Source organism: Anomaloglossus baeobatrachus, chromosome 4 (genome assembly GCF_048569485.1).
Source record: "Anomaloglossus baeobatrachus isolate aAnoBae1 chromosome 4, aAnoBae1.hap1, whole genome shotgun sequence".
NCBI classification, from domain to species: domain Eukaryota; kingdom Metazoa; phylum Chordata; class Amphibia; order Anura; family Aromobatidae; genus Anomaloglossus; species Anomaloglossus baeobatrachus.
The window spans coordinates 656,128,376-656,144,800 of record NC_134356.1 but is presented as its reverse complement, the minus strand read 5'-3'; the positions used below and the strand labels follow the sequence as shown (position 1 = coordinate 656,144,800).

General features: G+C 46.7%; 1 protein-coding gene across 1 annotated transcript in view; it reads right to left on the bottom strand.

The window, feature by feature from the left end:
• PDE4A (phosphodiesterase 4A) overlaps positions 1-16,425 on the bottom strand; it is a 1,076,361-nt gene that overhangs the window by 638,680 nt on the left and 421,256 nt on the right. The window lies entirely within an intron of this gene.

The window sequence follows — 16,425 nt, the reverse complement described above, 5'->3', positions numbered from 1 at the left end:
TAGGATTGATGATGTCAGAAGGATTTTACATAAATAAATCTACAATGAAGCCTCTGATTACACAGGAGATTACATAGGACACAGAGCTCCATTGTACAGAGCAGGGTCTCTGTGTCCTATATTCTAGAGGGAGATGGAAAGAGGATTTTTTTTTTCTTCTAATAAAATTACTAAAAACAATAAAAAAAAAAAGAATAATGTAATTTTATTACACTTTTTTATAAAATAATAAACATCACAAATCAGCAAATAAGATGGACATATTTGGTGTCCCTGTAATCGTAACGACCCGAACAACGCAGCGATAAGATTATTTATAGGAATCGGTAAATGGCGTAAAAAATTGTCGCAATTTATCATTTTTCTTTGTTAAAACCCATAAAAAATGAAATAAAAATGTATTGCTGAGTCTGTGTTCACACGTAGCGCAAATGCTGCGGTTTTTCTGCAGGTGTCCGCACCACGAGCGCAATAACAATCTTCTCTGATTATTGCGTGTTTGCGGTATGTTTTTTTGAATGAACAGTCTGGAGCATCTGCTGAATGACCCTTACTGCCAAATGGATGTGGCTAGGGGCATGGTCATACTTTGTCCCTCTTTCCTTTCTTCAAAAGTTGGGAGGTATGCTAGTGACTGTGTCTGTCCTGGCCTCCGCTACTCCAGTGGTCCCAGCCTTGGTAGTTAGTGACTCTGCCTGTCCATCCTGCCCTGTTGGTGCTAGTGTCTCTGCCTGTTTGTCCTGCCTGTGCTGTCTGCCCAAAGCTACCTTGGTGGTCCCTGTCTACACTCGAGACTCAGCCTGTCTGCTCCTGTGTTCTCCCATGCCTTGGGGGTCGGCTGCCACAGTCCCTGTCTTTACGCCACTAAAGGGTAGCCCGGGGTCTCCCTGTGGTTCAATGGGTCCAATTTTGCTCGCTGCAGTAACATCTCTGGTGGCGAGTGTTACAATAACCCACACAGTTGGAACTAGACAATGAAAAGCTAGCTTTTGACCCAGAAGTACCGCTGCGACCAGGTAAACCCTGCACACCCGCTCTACCATCATTGTCTGTAGCATGCTGGGGCTAGTGAAGCCCTCACCCATAACTACCGCCAGTGGCCCCCTTACAACACCTTATCAAAAAACGAGGTAAGGTCCAAGTTTGTAACACTGAAAATCAAAGAGAGTGTAACCATTACTGTGCACGAAGGGGTAGCGGTGTCGGTAAATAGAGATATCAAAGATATATATATATATATATATATATATATATATGTGTATATATATATATATTTTGACATTTTAGAATATAAAACACTAACTATGTGATTACAGTTACTACTTTATTGCCTGGAGTCCTGGTGCACTCACAGGCACAGCGCAATGCCGTGTATAAGAGCAAAGAAACACTGGTTATTTGCACTTCTCAGAAACTGCATAGTGCCCACGGTACTTTTTTCTCTTGACAAATGAAGCAAGATTTCACCGGCTGTTTGGTTTCATGTATGCTGGCTGCCTGGGCCGGCTGGGCGATGACTGCGGGCAACCAGAGCAGGTTGTGCAACGATGGATTCAAAGATGCAAAAATAATTAGGTTCATTAGGTGCACACACAAGGGCACTCGAAGTGAGATAACACAGGTTATCTACATGAAAAAGACAAAATGTAAAACTGTACAAGATATCAAAAAATATATAATCATCAGCTACAATCACGTCAATGCAGTGATATGGAGCACCCCACGGGGCAGGGGTTTTACTTGTCACCGGACCGATGATTGAGGGAGGTCTTGGGGGATGTCACCGGTGGCCTGGCCCGGCTTCGTGGCCCCGAGGTGTCCACGAAAAGGGGGATGAAGTGAAGGAGGAAGTTGGGATTAGTGCCTTCGTGACCCCACCTGTGGTGCACGGCCGGGGATTAGCCGCCGCTGCGGGTGCTGTCCTCTGGGGTGGATGGTGTCGCAGCTCGGATGGTTCGGCTCCCCACAGGTAGAGCGAGGCCCTAGGGGAGGATGATGGGGGTGGTAGTGGACGTTGGCGCCGGAGCACGGGGCGGTGGCGCCGGCAATGATGGGCTGACACAGTGATTGCGGTTCCAAGTCTTTTACTCACAGTCCAGTTGTCACCCTTGGAGTAGCGGTCTCTGCCGTGATGGGCCCCAGACGATCCCGGATAATTCGGAGGTCACCGCCGGTGTTCCCACTGTGTGTCCTTTCTGGTTGGGGTCCCTCCAATCCAGAGTATGGAATATGGAATGGACTGCGGGTATTTCCTACACTCTCCGCAGACCCTGGAATCCCCTGTATCTGTAGAGAGCCCGAGCTGAGCTGCCTGCTCCAAGCCGCGAGTCCTGTGGTGCTCCTAGAAGTGTAAGGTAGAAAATGCCTGGACCGAGGTCCTGACTGTGCTCCTTACCCCAAGCTGTGCCTGGGGTAAAAATCTTCAAGTGTGAAGATGCTCCTTCCTTTTCCCCAAGTGGTGCTCGCCCCCCCAGGTGGTTGTCCTAGTGACCGGGAAAGTCCCATGCCTCGTGATGGCCATCCCCCTGTCTACCCTAGGCCAATCCCAGTGGGAAAGCACCTGACTTTGTGTGGTGTGTGAATGTGGTGAACACCAGCAATTAACCTCTTCCTTGCCCGGGATGAGTACTGCACCTTAAGTGAGATGCAGTACCCTGTGGCGACTGAAGCCTCAGGGGCGCCACAGATACATACAAGATAAACAAGTAATATACATGCCCTGCTGCATCATGGCTGTGGTGTGAAGCACTCATGACCTGAGTTACCCCCCCAGTCCAGTTCCTGGCACCCCAAATCTGCGAGGGGAAGTAGTGCCCTACCAGGACAAATGTAGAATTATCCAATCAGATGCACGGCCGTCCAAATAGTAAAATATTGGCTCAAATCTATGAGGACTATGTGCGATTACCAGGAAGGACGCTCCACTACACGTAGGATGAAAAAATGCAGACTTCCGCTATATATTAGGATGATTATTCTTTATTTGCAGGGCCGACCTCCACAGTGAGAGATACGCCTATATTCTATGGCAGTGCCTTCTATCTTCAAGCTAACAACACTGATATAATTCCTGTCATGGCCGTCTCTCTGCATCTAAAGACTTGTGACAAGACCTGAGCTGGAGTCTCTCTTTGTCATCTGAGACTATTCATATTAAACATAATTCCCTTTCCTTTGGTGCTGAAAGAGTTAAATGTCAGTTTTGCTTTCCAGCAGCTTCTGACTGCTGCCCTCAGGTGCTTTTGGTTGATGACCACTCCCTTCCTCTATACATGGTCACATCTCCCAGTAGAGGGCGCCGGTTATTCTGATTCATTCTGAAGCTAGGCCTGGAGATGGTAAGAGCTACTGGAAACCTTCTTGTGTGAAGCGGTGTAGGCTGCAGACCTGGTGTCTGACTGCAGCCATGAAGCTGGGCTTTATCCTTTGTTTCCCCTGTCTGTCGTCCCTTCCTTTCTTGTATTAGTGCAGCAGTGGGACTAGTGATCCTCACCTGCATGCTCACTATCCAGGGTTATCACAGGGTCTCTGAGGGCTTCAGGTATCCTGCTCGGCGACAGATGCGGAACCTGTATAGGGTGTTATGATCCGGAACCATGGAAGACCACCATAAATCATTGGTAAAAGGTGACAAGAGCATTGGCAACTAATCTGCCCGCCATCCCCTTACTAACTATCAACAAAAGAAGTAGCCGAGGGGTGAACTAACATCCTGTGTACCGCGAACCCAGCCGGAGAACTAGCTATCCTAAAAGGAAGGAAAGATGAATAACTCTCTGCCTCAGAAAATAGATAAAGAATAGCAAGCCCCCCACATTCAAAGACTGCGGTGATATAGGAAAACACAATACACAGATAGATGCTAGGATTAGCAAAAGGTGAGGCCCTACTGACTAAATAGGACAGGATAGGAAAGGGACTGATGGTGGCCAGAGAAAAACCCTACAAAAATCCAAATACCTGATAGTACAAAAAGTCCTCAGATCACTAGATCTGAACTCCGCCCTATACCAGGCACTCTTGTCATACCAATGAACAGAAAGCAGGAACCATTACAAATTCAACAAGCCACAAACACATGGACGTATAGGAGCAATACTCCAAACATAGCTGCAGGGAGCTTCCCAGCTAAGCAACTGAGAGGGAAGATCCCTGCATGCAAATAAACTGACAATAACCACAGTAAAGGACAAACTCAGATAAGAGCAAAAAGAACCAAACAACAAATAAAGAGCCAAGCACTTATCTGGGGTAGATGTGGTCTGGAGCAGGATGAAGCAGGCTGGTGAACAAAGAACAACTGACATCCGGCATAGCGTGCTATCAGACCAGGGTTTAAATAGGCAGAGTGTTAGCAATGGAAATGCCCATTGCTCAACACACCTGGTCTATGTCCAAACCATTCCTGGCCACAAGAGGGAGCCTCTCAGCAGCAAAAGCATAACAGACATTCACAACAATAGAGACTGGCTAGAAGTGCAGGGCACAGATGCAGTTGAGTGCAGGAGGTGCCCATCATCCCTCTCCCAGCACCAGGGCTATCATTGTTAAAGTGTTCCCAATGTACCCTTTGTTTGTTGTGTGTATTGCCTCACGTCGTTCCTTTCCAAAGTCCATGCATTACAATTACCTTCTGTGACATCAGTTGGGTCTTTCACTGACTTTGAAGGCCGGAGCTACATTATTGATTGGTTGAAATGTTTCCCAATGAGGGTTAGAGGTTCCCTTGAATCGGGATTCCCTGTAGTTGGTCTATTAGTGGCTACAACTGCTGCCGACCCATCCATGCAGTAGTTGGCAACCTGTTACAGCATATAGATTATAATGTCTATACACCGCTTTCCAAATTAATGTACATGTTGGATTTAAGTGTCATAAAGATGTATATTTTTGGTTGTTCAAATAATCTCATGGATGGTCTTGTGTCTCAGGCTCTTTGGATCACGGAAATCAATCTCAAACTTTTGTGATTATTAGTTTTCCCCATCGGCCCAATAAAAGTAAAAGTCCTTAAGGAAGTTCCACATTCCAAGGGTTTCAAACAATATGTGTCATGGCAGGGGAGAGAGGCTATACCAGCCATATAGGACAACACACAGGAAGGGGGAAGGAATGCCTTATAGTTAGGGAAAGGGGGAAGTGGTGACCCCTGACACTAACCTGCAGCTCACCCTCACTGGGCTGGATACCTGGGGCCCGGTCTTCCCCTGGCAAATGGGCCCTGAGTAAGGATGGCGGGTATGAGTGCTAGTCAACACCACTAACACTAAAGGAAGACACAAGGGAATAATACAGGGGAACCACAACTGCAGTCAACAGAGCCCAGGTAGATCGCAAAAGACAACACTTATCTGAGCAGCAGCAACCACAGAAGTCTTTCGAGCAACAAAACAACACGACTTTTCAAGACCTCAGCAAGAAACAAGCTATAAAGCACCCCAGGGTGAGGTTAAAAAAGGAAGTCAGAGGATAGCAACTGAGTGGCAGGAGGATAGTTTCACAGGGTCATAGAGTTCGCCTACTACAGAAACAGGGAACTGCCAGATAACAACACGTGCTGCCAATCTCTGTGATCTTCTAGCACTCGCTGCCACTGGATTCTCAGCTGGCCGTGATACCTCTATGACAGGTCGTGACAATATGGGAAAGAAAAAGGATCTCTCTGCTGTTAAAACGCGTCAGATTGTCCAAGACATTGCACAAGGTATGAAAACATTACATAATGCACAAAAACCTAAGCGTGATCATTGTACTGTTAAGACATTTGTGGCTGATAAAAAGCACAGATGGGTTTGTGCAGATAAAAGCATAATGAGGAAGGTTTCTGTCAGACAAACTGATCAGATTGATATAACAGCTGCTAAAATACCATCACAAAGCAGCAAACAGGTATGCAAAGCTTCTGGAGCCTCCAGAGTCCATGAACCTCAAGGTTTAAGATCCTCAGAGTCTTGCAGTTGTGCATAAATCTACAGTTCCAATTCTTATCCCCTGTACCGGTATAAATTCTGGCCAATGACTGGTTCATGCAGCTGGTTTTGAATACCCTTTTAAATCGATGGCCGGACCATATATAACAAGCTTTTCTCCCCCATTCACCTTTTGTGCCTCCCCTATTTCCCCATAGACTGTAAGCTTACGAGCAGGGCCCTCACTCCTCTTGGTATCTTAATTTTTGGGTTTTCTTTGTATTGTCTCCAATTGTCTGTACATGTCCCCTCTGAATTGTAAAGTGCTGTGAAATATGTTGGCGCTATAGAAATAAAACTTTATTATTATTATTATTATTATTATTATTATTATAGTTCGCCCACCCAGACATACATGAAGACTCATTTTGAAACAGTGGTTACTGATGAGTGCCGAACAACCCTGGATGGTCCAGATGGATTAAGTAGTAGATCGATGGTGGATGGCGACCATGTCCTAACAAGGGTGTGACATCACCAAGGAGGTGGCGGAGTCATGTTTTGGCTGGAATCGTGGGGAGAGAGCTGTTAGGTCCCTTTAGGGTTCCTGAATGTGTGAAAATGACCTCGACAAAATATATAGATTTTCTTACTGACCACTTTCTTACATGGCCTAAAAAGAAGAACCGTGACCTGATCAGCAAGATCATCTTCATGCAGACAATGCGCTATGCATTTCCATAATAATTTGGGACGCCGTGTCGTGTTTGAAGATCTTATAAGTAACATCGGACGTATCTGCCCCAATAATTCCCGCCGGCCTTGCTATGCTCTGTATAAACTGGACCTATGTTATTTCATTCTTGACCTTTCCCAATTTTTATCTCTTATCTTGTTGAAATAATATTATCTAAAAAGTCCTCTTCAAAAGATGTGTTTACTGTGAAAGCTCTCATCCTCCTCCTCATCCTTTTTCTTTATAGTGGCAGATATACAGTTCTGGCCAAAAGTATTGGCACCCCTGCAATTCTGTCAGATAATACTCAGTTTCTTCCTGAAAATGATTGCAAATTCTTTGGTATTATTATCTTCATTTATTTTGCTTACAATGAAAAAACACAAGAGAGAATGAAACAAAAATCAAATCATTGATCTTTTCACACAAAACTCCAAAAATGGGCCAGACAAAAGTATTGGCACCCTTAGCCTAATACTTGGTGGCACAACCTTTAGCCAAAATAACTGCGAACAACCGCTTCCGGTAACCATCAATGAGTTTCTTACAATGCTCTGCTGGAATTTTAGACCATTCTTCTTTGGCAAACTGCTCAAGGTTCCTGAGATTTGAAGGGGGTCTTCTCCAAACTGCCATTGTGAGATCTCTCCACAGGTGTTCTATGGGGTTCAGGTCTGGACTCATTGCTGGCCACTTTAGTAGTCTCCAGTGCTTTCTCTCAAACCATTTTCTAGTGCTTTTTGAAGTGTTTTGGGTCATTGTCCTGCTGGAAGACCCATGACCTCTGAGGGAGACCCAGCTTTCTCACACTGGGCCCTACATTATGCTGCGAAATTTGTTGCTAGTCTTTAGACTTCATAATGCGATGCACACGGTCAAGCAGTCCAGTGCCAGAGGCAGCAAAGCAACCCCAAAACATCAAGGAACCTCCACCATGTTTGACTGTAGGGACCGTGTTCTTTTCTTTGAATGCCTCTTTTTTTTTCCTGTAAACTCTATGTTGATGGCTTTTCCCAAAAAGCTCTACTTTTGTCTCATCTGACCAGAGAACATTCTTCCAAAACGTTTTAGGCTTTCTCAGGAAAGTTTTGGCAAACTCCAGCCTGGCTTTTTTATGTCTCAGGGTAAGAAGTGGGGTCTTCCTGGGTATCCTACCATACAGTCCCTTTTCATTCAGACGCCGACGGATAGTACGGGTTGACACTGTTGTACCCTCGGACTGCAGGGCAGCTTGAACCTGTTTGGATGTTAGTCGAGGTTCTTTATCCACCATCCGCACAATCTTGCTTTGAAATCTCTCGTCAATTGTTCTTTTCCCTTCCACATCTAGGGAGGTTAGCCACAGTGCCATGGGCTTTACACTTCTTGATGACACTGCGCACCGTAGACACAGGAACTTTCAGGTCTTTGGAGATGGACTTGTAGCCTTGGGATTGCTCATGCTTCCTCACAATTTGGATTCTCAAGTCCTCAGACAGTTCTTTGGTCTTCTTTCTTTTCTCCATGCTCAATGTGGTGCACACAAGGACACAGGACAGAGGTTGAGTCAACTTTAATCCATGTCAACTGGCTGCAAGTGTGATCTAGTTATTGCCAGCACCTGTTATGTGCCACAGGTAAGTTACAGGTGTTGTTAATTACACAAATTAGAGAAGCATCACAGGATTTTTCAAACAGTGCCAATACTTTTGTCCACCTTTTTTATGTTTGGTGTGGAATTATATCTAATTTGGCTTTATGACAATTTTTTTTTTCTTACATTGAAGACAAATTAAGTGAAGATAATAATACCAAAGAATTTGTGATTGCAATCATTTTCAGGAAGAAACTGAGTATTCTCTGACAAAATTGCAGGGGTGCCAATACTTTTGGCCAGCACTGTAGGGGATAATTCAGTGCCACAAGCTCATTAGGCTTCATTATAGATTGGGCAGCTAAATAGCCCACTGCACACCAGGAATGCTTCACTTTCACTACCCTAGACCAAGAGGAATGTCATCATTAACCACTATGACCACTAGCCCACTAATAACCCCTTCACTAGGCTGATATTAATGTGTTAATGCCTTCGGGGCAGTATTTCTGAACTCTCATTTCTTAATTATTTCAGTATGATAATTCCTGATGAGCTGAACTGTTGAACGCTAAGTACATCCGGAAAATAACTAACCTGTTCGTTATATTTGAAGATTGACGTGTGACCTAGAGAAACACTACTCTAGAGCACCAGGGACACTCTCACTACTCTATAGTTTCAGGGGTATTACCACTAAGAATAAAATATATGAATAGCTAAGTCACCCTAGCTCACCAGGATTATTCTGATTAGGCCGGGGCCACACGGGGATCTACTGCGATCCTCGCATGACACTCGGCTCACGCTGGCAGCACAGCAGCAGCAGAGTGTCATGCGAGTGTCATGCGATCGGACCTCAGCTGCGAGGGGCGGGCTAGCACTGAGGAGAAGAGGGAGGGATTTATCTCCCTCTCTCCTGCGTTGCCGGCTATTGCCATTCTTGCCCTGCACTCACATAACACTGGTGTACCGCGAGTGCAGTGCGATTTTTCTCTCGCCCCATAGACTTGAATGGGTGCGAGAGAAAGAAGGAACGCATTGCACCCGCAGCATGCAGCGACTCTTTTCTCGGTCCGATTAGGGCTGAGAAAATAATCGATCATGGGTGCTGACACACAGGCTAATATTGGTCCGAGTGGAATGCGGTAAAACATTGCATTCCACTCTCTCCGATTTTCATGCCATGTGACGATTGTCCAGAAGATAAAAAGCCATTGTTCAAAACTACTAGTTTAAAAAAAAGGTATAAGAAGAAATAAGAAATTCTGCGCTGATATCTGACGCCTGCCTGTTCCCCGCTGGTCTCTACTTTCTGGTCTCACATTCACATACCAGAAATGCCTGCTCAGCCAATCACTGACTACAGTAGTGACCCACCTCAGCAAGTGATTGGCTGAGCATTTCTTGTGACCAATAAAGATTGGGTATAAGCGCCCGCAGTGGGGGTATTATTAATTATTATTATTATGCATCAATTATATGGTCACCGTTATATTCCTCAGCACTTTACAGAGATTATCAGCACTGTCCCCCTCGCAAACTAAGTTGCCTATCAGTAAATGTCTTTGGAGTGTGGGAGGAAATCCACACAAACATGGGGAGAACATAGAAATGCCTTTCAGATGTTGCCCTTAGTGGAATTCAAACCCAGAATCCCAGTGCTACAAAGCAACAGTGCCAACCACTGAGCCCCCAGACAGCGCCAACCACTGAGGCCCCACACAGCGCCAACCACTGAGCCCCCACACAGCGCCAACCACTGAGCCCCCACACAGCGCCAACCACTGAGCCCCCACACAGCGCCAACCACTGAGCCCCCACACAGCGCCAACCACTAAGTCATCGGACAGCGCCAACCATTGAGCCACCGGACAGCGCCAACCACTGAGCCACCGGACAGCTCTATATCGGACAACTAGAGAGCGCCAACCATTTAGCCACTAGACAGTACAAACCGCTGAGCCACCACACAGTGCCAACCGCTGAGCCACTACACAGTGCCAACCACTAAGCCACCAGACAGTGCCTACCACTGAGCCACCAGACAGTGCCTACCACTGAGCCACCACCCAGCGCCAACCACTGAGTCACCAGACAGTGCCAACTACTGAGCCACCAGACAGTGCCAACTACTGAGCCACCAGACAGCACCAACCACTGAGCCACTGGATAGCGCTAAATCTAGCAACCAGACAGTGCCAACTACTGAGCCACCAGACAGTGCCAATCACTGAGCCACCAGACAGTGCCAACCACTGAGACACCAGACAGTGCCAACCACTGAGACACCAGACAGTGCCAACCACTGAGACACCAGACAGTGCCAACCACTGAGACACCAGACAGTGCCAACCACTGAGACACCAGACAGTGCCAACCACTGAGACACCAGACAGTGCCAACCACTGAGACACCAGACAGTGCCAACCACTAACCCAACTGGACAGTGATAACCACTGAGCCCATCAGACAGCGCCAACCACTGAGCCACCATGCTGCACATAAATAAACTGCAAACAAACATGGGGATGTGGGGTAGAGCAAAGGGAAGATGATAAAGATGGTAGTAGTGTTTAATGTAATTAAAGTAATAATATTCACATTAGGATTAGTAAGATGAGAAAACCCCTTTAAGAGAGTTTCAAGCACAGTGTCCCACTCTATATTAGAACTGTGATATTACACCTCCATTCCAGAGAGAGTACCGGGTGTGACCAGATACAAACTAAAGGAAAAAAGTCAGAACTGGGTCATCCACATACCGTAGAAATGTATATTACCCTACACACATAATGACGACGTTTTGGCCACTCATAGGGGCTTTCTCCAAGCTGAAAATAATATTTGCAAAACCCGGTACACAACAACTTACATATATTAAAGCCGCCTCCCCGTGTGATGATTTGTGCAGCACACGGGTACATAATCATCATGTCTATATCCATGTCATACTGACATTGCTTCATCGTGACCATAACATATACGCAGGTCTGTACAGGTTTGTCATGAAGAAAAACTTATGCTGAATTTTAGGAAATTCACTGGACCTGGCAATAGGGAGAGAAAGCCATGAAAGGCTATGTGCACACAGTGCGTTTTTCGCGGCGTTTTTGCGCGTTTTTCGGGTGCGTTTTTGGCCTCACAACTGCATGACTTTGCTTCCCCAGCAAAGTCTATGAGTTTTCATTTTTGCTGTCACACACATCTGTTTTTTTTCAGCTGCGTTTTTGTGGTGCCACAAAAACGCAGCATGTCAATTATTCCCGCGTTTTTCACTGCGCTTTTCATCCATTGAGTTCAATGGGATGTTGAAAGACGCAATGAGAAACGCAAATAGCTGCGTTTTGGTGCGTTTTGGTGCGTTTCTAAGACCAAAAACGCAGCTATAAACGCAGGAGGTGGGTAGTAAAGTGACGTGTACAGGAAGAGGATTCCTTCTGTCAGTATATACAGAAGCGTGAATCCTCCCGGTACCGTCACCGCCGCTTCCACCTCCCGTCCTGTGCATGTATGCTGTCGTGCGGCGCCATGTACAGGCAGGAGGTGGAAGCGGCTGCGAAAACAAAAGTTAACAGTAGAAAAAAAAAAAAAAGTTATACTCACCTGTCTGCAGCCTCCCGGTGCCATGCCCGCTCCCATCTCCTCTCACGGTATCGCCACCCCCGCTCTGGCTGTGTGCAGACGGCCGGGAACCCTCCGATGGATGCAGGACCTGGCGATGGATCACCTGATGCAGTCACCTGACGCATCAGGTGATCGTAAGTATCGCGGTGACGCGGGCGCCCGGCCGGTATCAGCGGATGCGTCAGGAGACTTCATCCCTGATTACCGGCAGCTGCTGCAGCGATCGGACAGGATCAGACTCCCGCCCCATCGCTCCGGGAGCTGCCGGTAATCAGCACATAAGTGAGTATTATTTTTTTTATTTTTTTTTGCACGGATGCATCTGCTGATTGTATAATCGGCTTTTATACAATCAGCTGCTGTGTCATGTGATTCAGGCACTTGATCCTGACACATCATCTGATCGCTTTGCCTTCCAGCAAACCGATCAGATGATATTGGATCCTGATTGGACGGCGCGGGACCCTGACCCAGGATTACTGCGGAGGGGGGGTTCTTTATTTCAATAAAGATGGAGTCACTAATTGTGTTGTGTTTTATTTCTAATAAAAATATTTTTCTGTGTGTTGTGTTTTATTTTTATCTTTACTAGAAATTCATGGTGGCCATGTCTAATATTGGCATGACACCATGAATTTCGGGCTTAGGGCTAGCTGATAATATACAGCTAGCCCTAACTCCATTATTACCTAGCTAGCCACCCAGCATCAGGGCAGCTGGAAGAGTTGGATACAGCGCCAGAAGATGGCGCTTCTATGAAAGCGCCATTTTCTGGGGTGGCTGCGGGACTGCAATTCACAGCGGGGGTGCCCAGAAAGCATGGGCACCCTGCACTGTGGATTCCAATCCCCAGCTGCCTAGTTGTACCCGGCTGGACTCAAAAATGGGGCGAAGCTCACGTCATTTTTTTTTAAAATTATTTCATGAAATTCATGAAATAATTTAAAAAAAAGGGCTTCCCTATATTTTTGGTTCCCAGCCGGGTACAAATAGGCAGCTGGGGGTTGGGGGCAGCCCGTACCTGCCTGCTGTACCCGGCTAGTATACAAAAATATGGCGAAGGCCACGTCATTTTTTTTGTTTGGGGGGGCAAAGAAATCCTGCATACAGTCCTGGAAGGAGGATGCTGAGCCTTGTAGGTCTGCTCCCCCTGACTCTCCCTCAAGCATATAGTCCTGGATGGAGCATGCTGAGCCTTGTAGTTCTGCAGCTGCTGTCTGCTCTCCTGCATACACTATTGGATGGAATATGCTGAGCCTTGTAGTTCTGCAGCTGTCTGCTCTTCTGCATACATTAGTGGAGAATGAAGAACACATTGAAGAAGGAAATTACATCAGACCTTTTTTTTTGTTCACTGATAAAAAACGCATAAAGACGCAGTGAGCAAAAACGCAGCAAAACGCAGCAAAAAAACGCACCAAATCGCGGCAAAACGCGTGCGTTTTTTGCCGTGTTTTTTCGACGCAGGTGCGTTTTTGTGCGTTTTTAGCGGCCAAAAACGCACAAAAACGCAGCGTCAAAAAGACGCAGTGTGTGCACATAGCCAAACACTGACTAAACTGTACAGACAGTGTGTGACAGCTCTGCAGTGAGGAGCGGAGGCCGTGCGTTTACCCAACCCCGCTCCTAGTGAGGTGACGTTGACATTACTAAGGTTGTGTTTGCGTTAAAGGCTTGGGAAGGGGATGGATACAGTCCTAGGAGGCCGCAGAGTGTTTGTCATGGTTCCACCTCCCCGTCCACATAGCTGGGGGGCGGAGCCTTCTCTCGGGCCTCACTTGAATGCTTTAAATTCTGTCATCTCTGGTGATCCAGTGCCGGCTATAAGCTTAGCACTGCTTTTCCTGTGATTGCTGGTCCTGTGTTTCCCAATCCGTCCTTCCCCTGTGCTCTGTCTGTGTCCCCTCCCACCTCCTTCCTTCCCCCAAAAGCCCCAGTCGTTCCCCCTTCTCCTACCTCCCCACTCGGTTGCTTCCTCTGCTACTGACCTCGACCCTGCTTTTGCTCATTCCTCCAGTCTTCCTTCTCACCGTACTGTGTATGACCTGGCCTGCCTGACCATCCCCCGCACGCCCCGTGGCCTCTGTATCCTAGCTGACTCTGCAGGGCAGTGCTCCAGCACACACTGTGTGTCCACCTCCAGGCTGATTCAGCTCTGTGTAGTGTCTTTTCCTGCAGGGCTCCAGCTCCCCCTGGTGGTAGCCTGACAGTGTTACACACTTTTCATGGCAATCGGAGGCTTTGCAGAACTTGTGATTCGTTCCAAATACAAATTTTGTAAGAAATTTAGCAAATTTGATTTTCCAAATATTCGATTGTCTCTAATAGTAACATTATGTAAGTTAACATAAAGTCATACAATGTCCATCGCTTCCACTGTTATAAGGGATCTCCATAGGGAGTCCAAATAGCTATAAACATGCACGCTCAGCTCAGTCGAGCTCGCCTGTTTATTTTTCATGGAAAGGCAGTAATATTCCCTGCAGAGAAGCCCGGCATTCTTATATCCTCTTTCTTCTAATGTCAGTGGCGGATAGATATTAAGATCGGCAAAATCCATGTCCAACCTTCTAGGTGAATATACCACCTCTTGAGCCATGTTCACATGTAGCATGTTTTTTCTGCAGCCAAAACCTGCTCTCCTGGCAAGGTTTGCTGCATTTTTGGCTGTGGATTACGTGTGATTTTTCTACAATACATGTTCAATAAAGTTTGGTTTATTTACCAAAAAATGCCGCAAAAAATGTTGGAAAAACTCAGCAAAACCTACCACTGAGACCCACACTGGTCTCAAGAATGGGGCTCTTAAATGCCCCTCTAAATAGAGCGGTGGCCACATGTGTACATCTCCTTGGTAGCCCATACACCCATGTGAGTAGTGGCATACAAGTGCAGCCACTGAGCCATTTAGAGGGGCATTTAGGAGACCCATTGGGATTGGTGGGGAGGGTCTTACCACTGAAACCCCCCTGATCTCAAGAATGGGGCTCATAAATGCCCCTCTAAATGGAGCATGTACACCTCCGACTCCACTCCTTGGTAGTCCATAGACCCATGGGAGCAGTCGCATACAAGCGCAGCCAGCACTCCATTTAGAGGGGCATTTAGGAGCTCTTTTAGGATTGGTGGGGTCTTACCACTGAGACCCACACTGGTCTCAAGAATGGGGCTCAAAAATACCCCTCTGAACTGAGCAATGGTCACGCATGTACACCTCCAACTCCACTCCTTAGTAGCCCATAGACCGATGTGAGCAGTCGCATACAGGAGCAGCCAACGCTCCATTTAAAGGGGTATTTAGGAGTCCCTTTGGGATTGGTGAAGGTCCTACCACTGAGACCCTCACTGATCTCAAGAATGGGGCTCATCTATGCCCCTCTAAATGGATCATGTACACCTCCGACTGCACTGCTTAGTAGTCCATAGACCCAGGCGCAGCTACTAATCAATTTAGAGAGGCATTTAAAAGCTCCGTTGGAATTGGTTCTACAAGGGAGACCCCACTGATCTCAAGAAAGGAGCTCATAAATCCCCCTCTAAATTGATAAATGGCCAAGCATGTACACCTCTCCAACTCTACTCTTTAGTAACCCATAGACCATTGTGAGTAGTTGCATACAAGAGCAGCCCCCGCTCCATTTAGAGGGGCATTTAAGAGTCCCTTTGGGATTGGTGGGAGTTCTACCACTGAGAACCCCACTGATCTCAAGAATGGGGCTCAAATGCCCCTCTAAATTAAGCAATGGCCATATATGTACACCTCCGGACTCCGCTCCATGGTAGCCCATAGACCCATGTGAACAGTCGCTTACAGGAGTAGCCACCATTCCATTTAGAGGGGCATTTAAAAGTCCATTTGGAATTGGTGGGGGTCCTACCGCTGAGACCCTCACTGATCTCAAGAATGTGGCTCATACATGCCCCTCTAAATGGATCATGTACACCTCCGACTGCACTGCTTGGTAGTCCATAGACCCAGGCGCAGCCACTAATCCATTTACAGAGGCATTGAAAAGCCCCGTTGGAATTGGTGGGGGGGGGATTCCTACAACTGAGAATTCACTGATCTCAAGAAAGGGGCTCATAAATGCCCCTCTAAATTGAACAATGGCCAAGCATGTACACCTCCAACTGCACTCTTTAGTAGCCCAGAGACCCATGTGAGCAGTTGCATACAGGAGCAACCACCGCTCCATTTAGAGGGGCATTTAAGAGTCCCTTTGGGATTGGTGGGAGTCCTACCACTGAGAACCCCACTTATCTCAAGAATGAGGCTCAAATGCCCCTCTAAATTAAGCAATGGCCATACATGTATACCTCCGACTCCACTCCATGGTAGCCCATAGACTCATATAAGCAGTTGCATACAGGCGCAGCCACCAGTCCATTTAGAGGGGCATTTAGGAGCTCAATTAGGATTGGTGGGGGGTCCTACCACTGAGACCCCCTCTGATCTGCAAGTTATTCTAGGCATAGGTGATAACTTGTAATAATTCTAATTATTTATAGAGCCCTCATCATAGATACCATCATATTGCACCAAAAGGATCAGAGGTGCAGGTTGGCTGATGAAGCAAGTG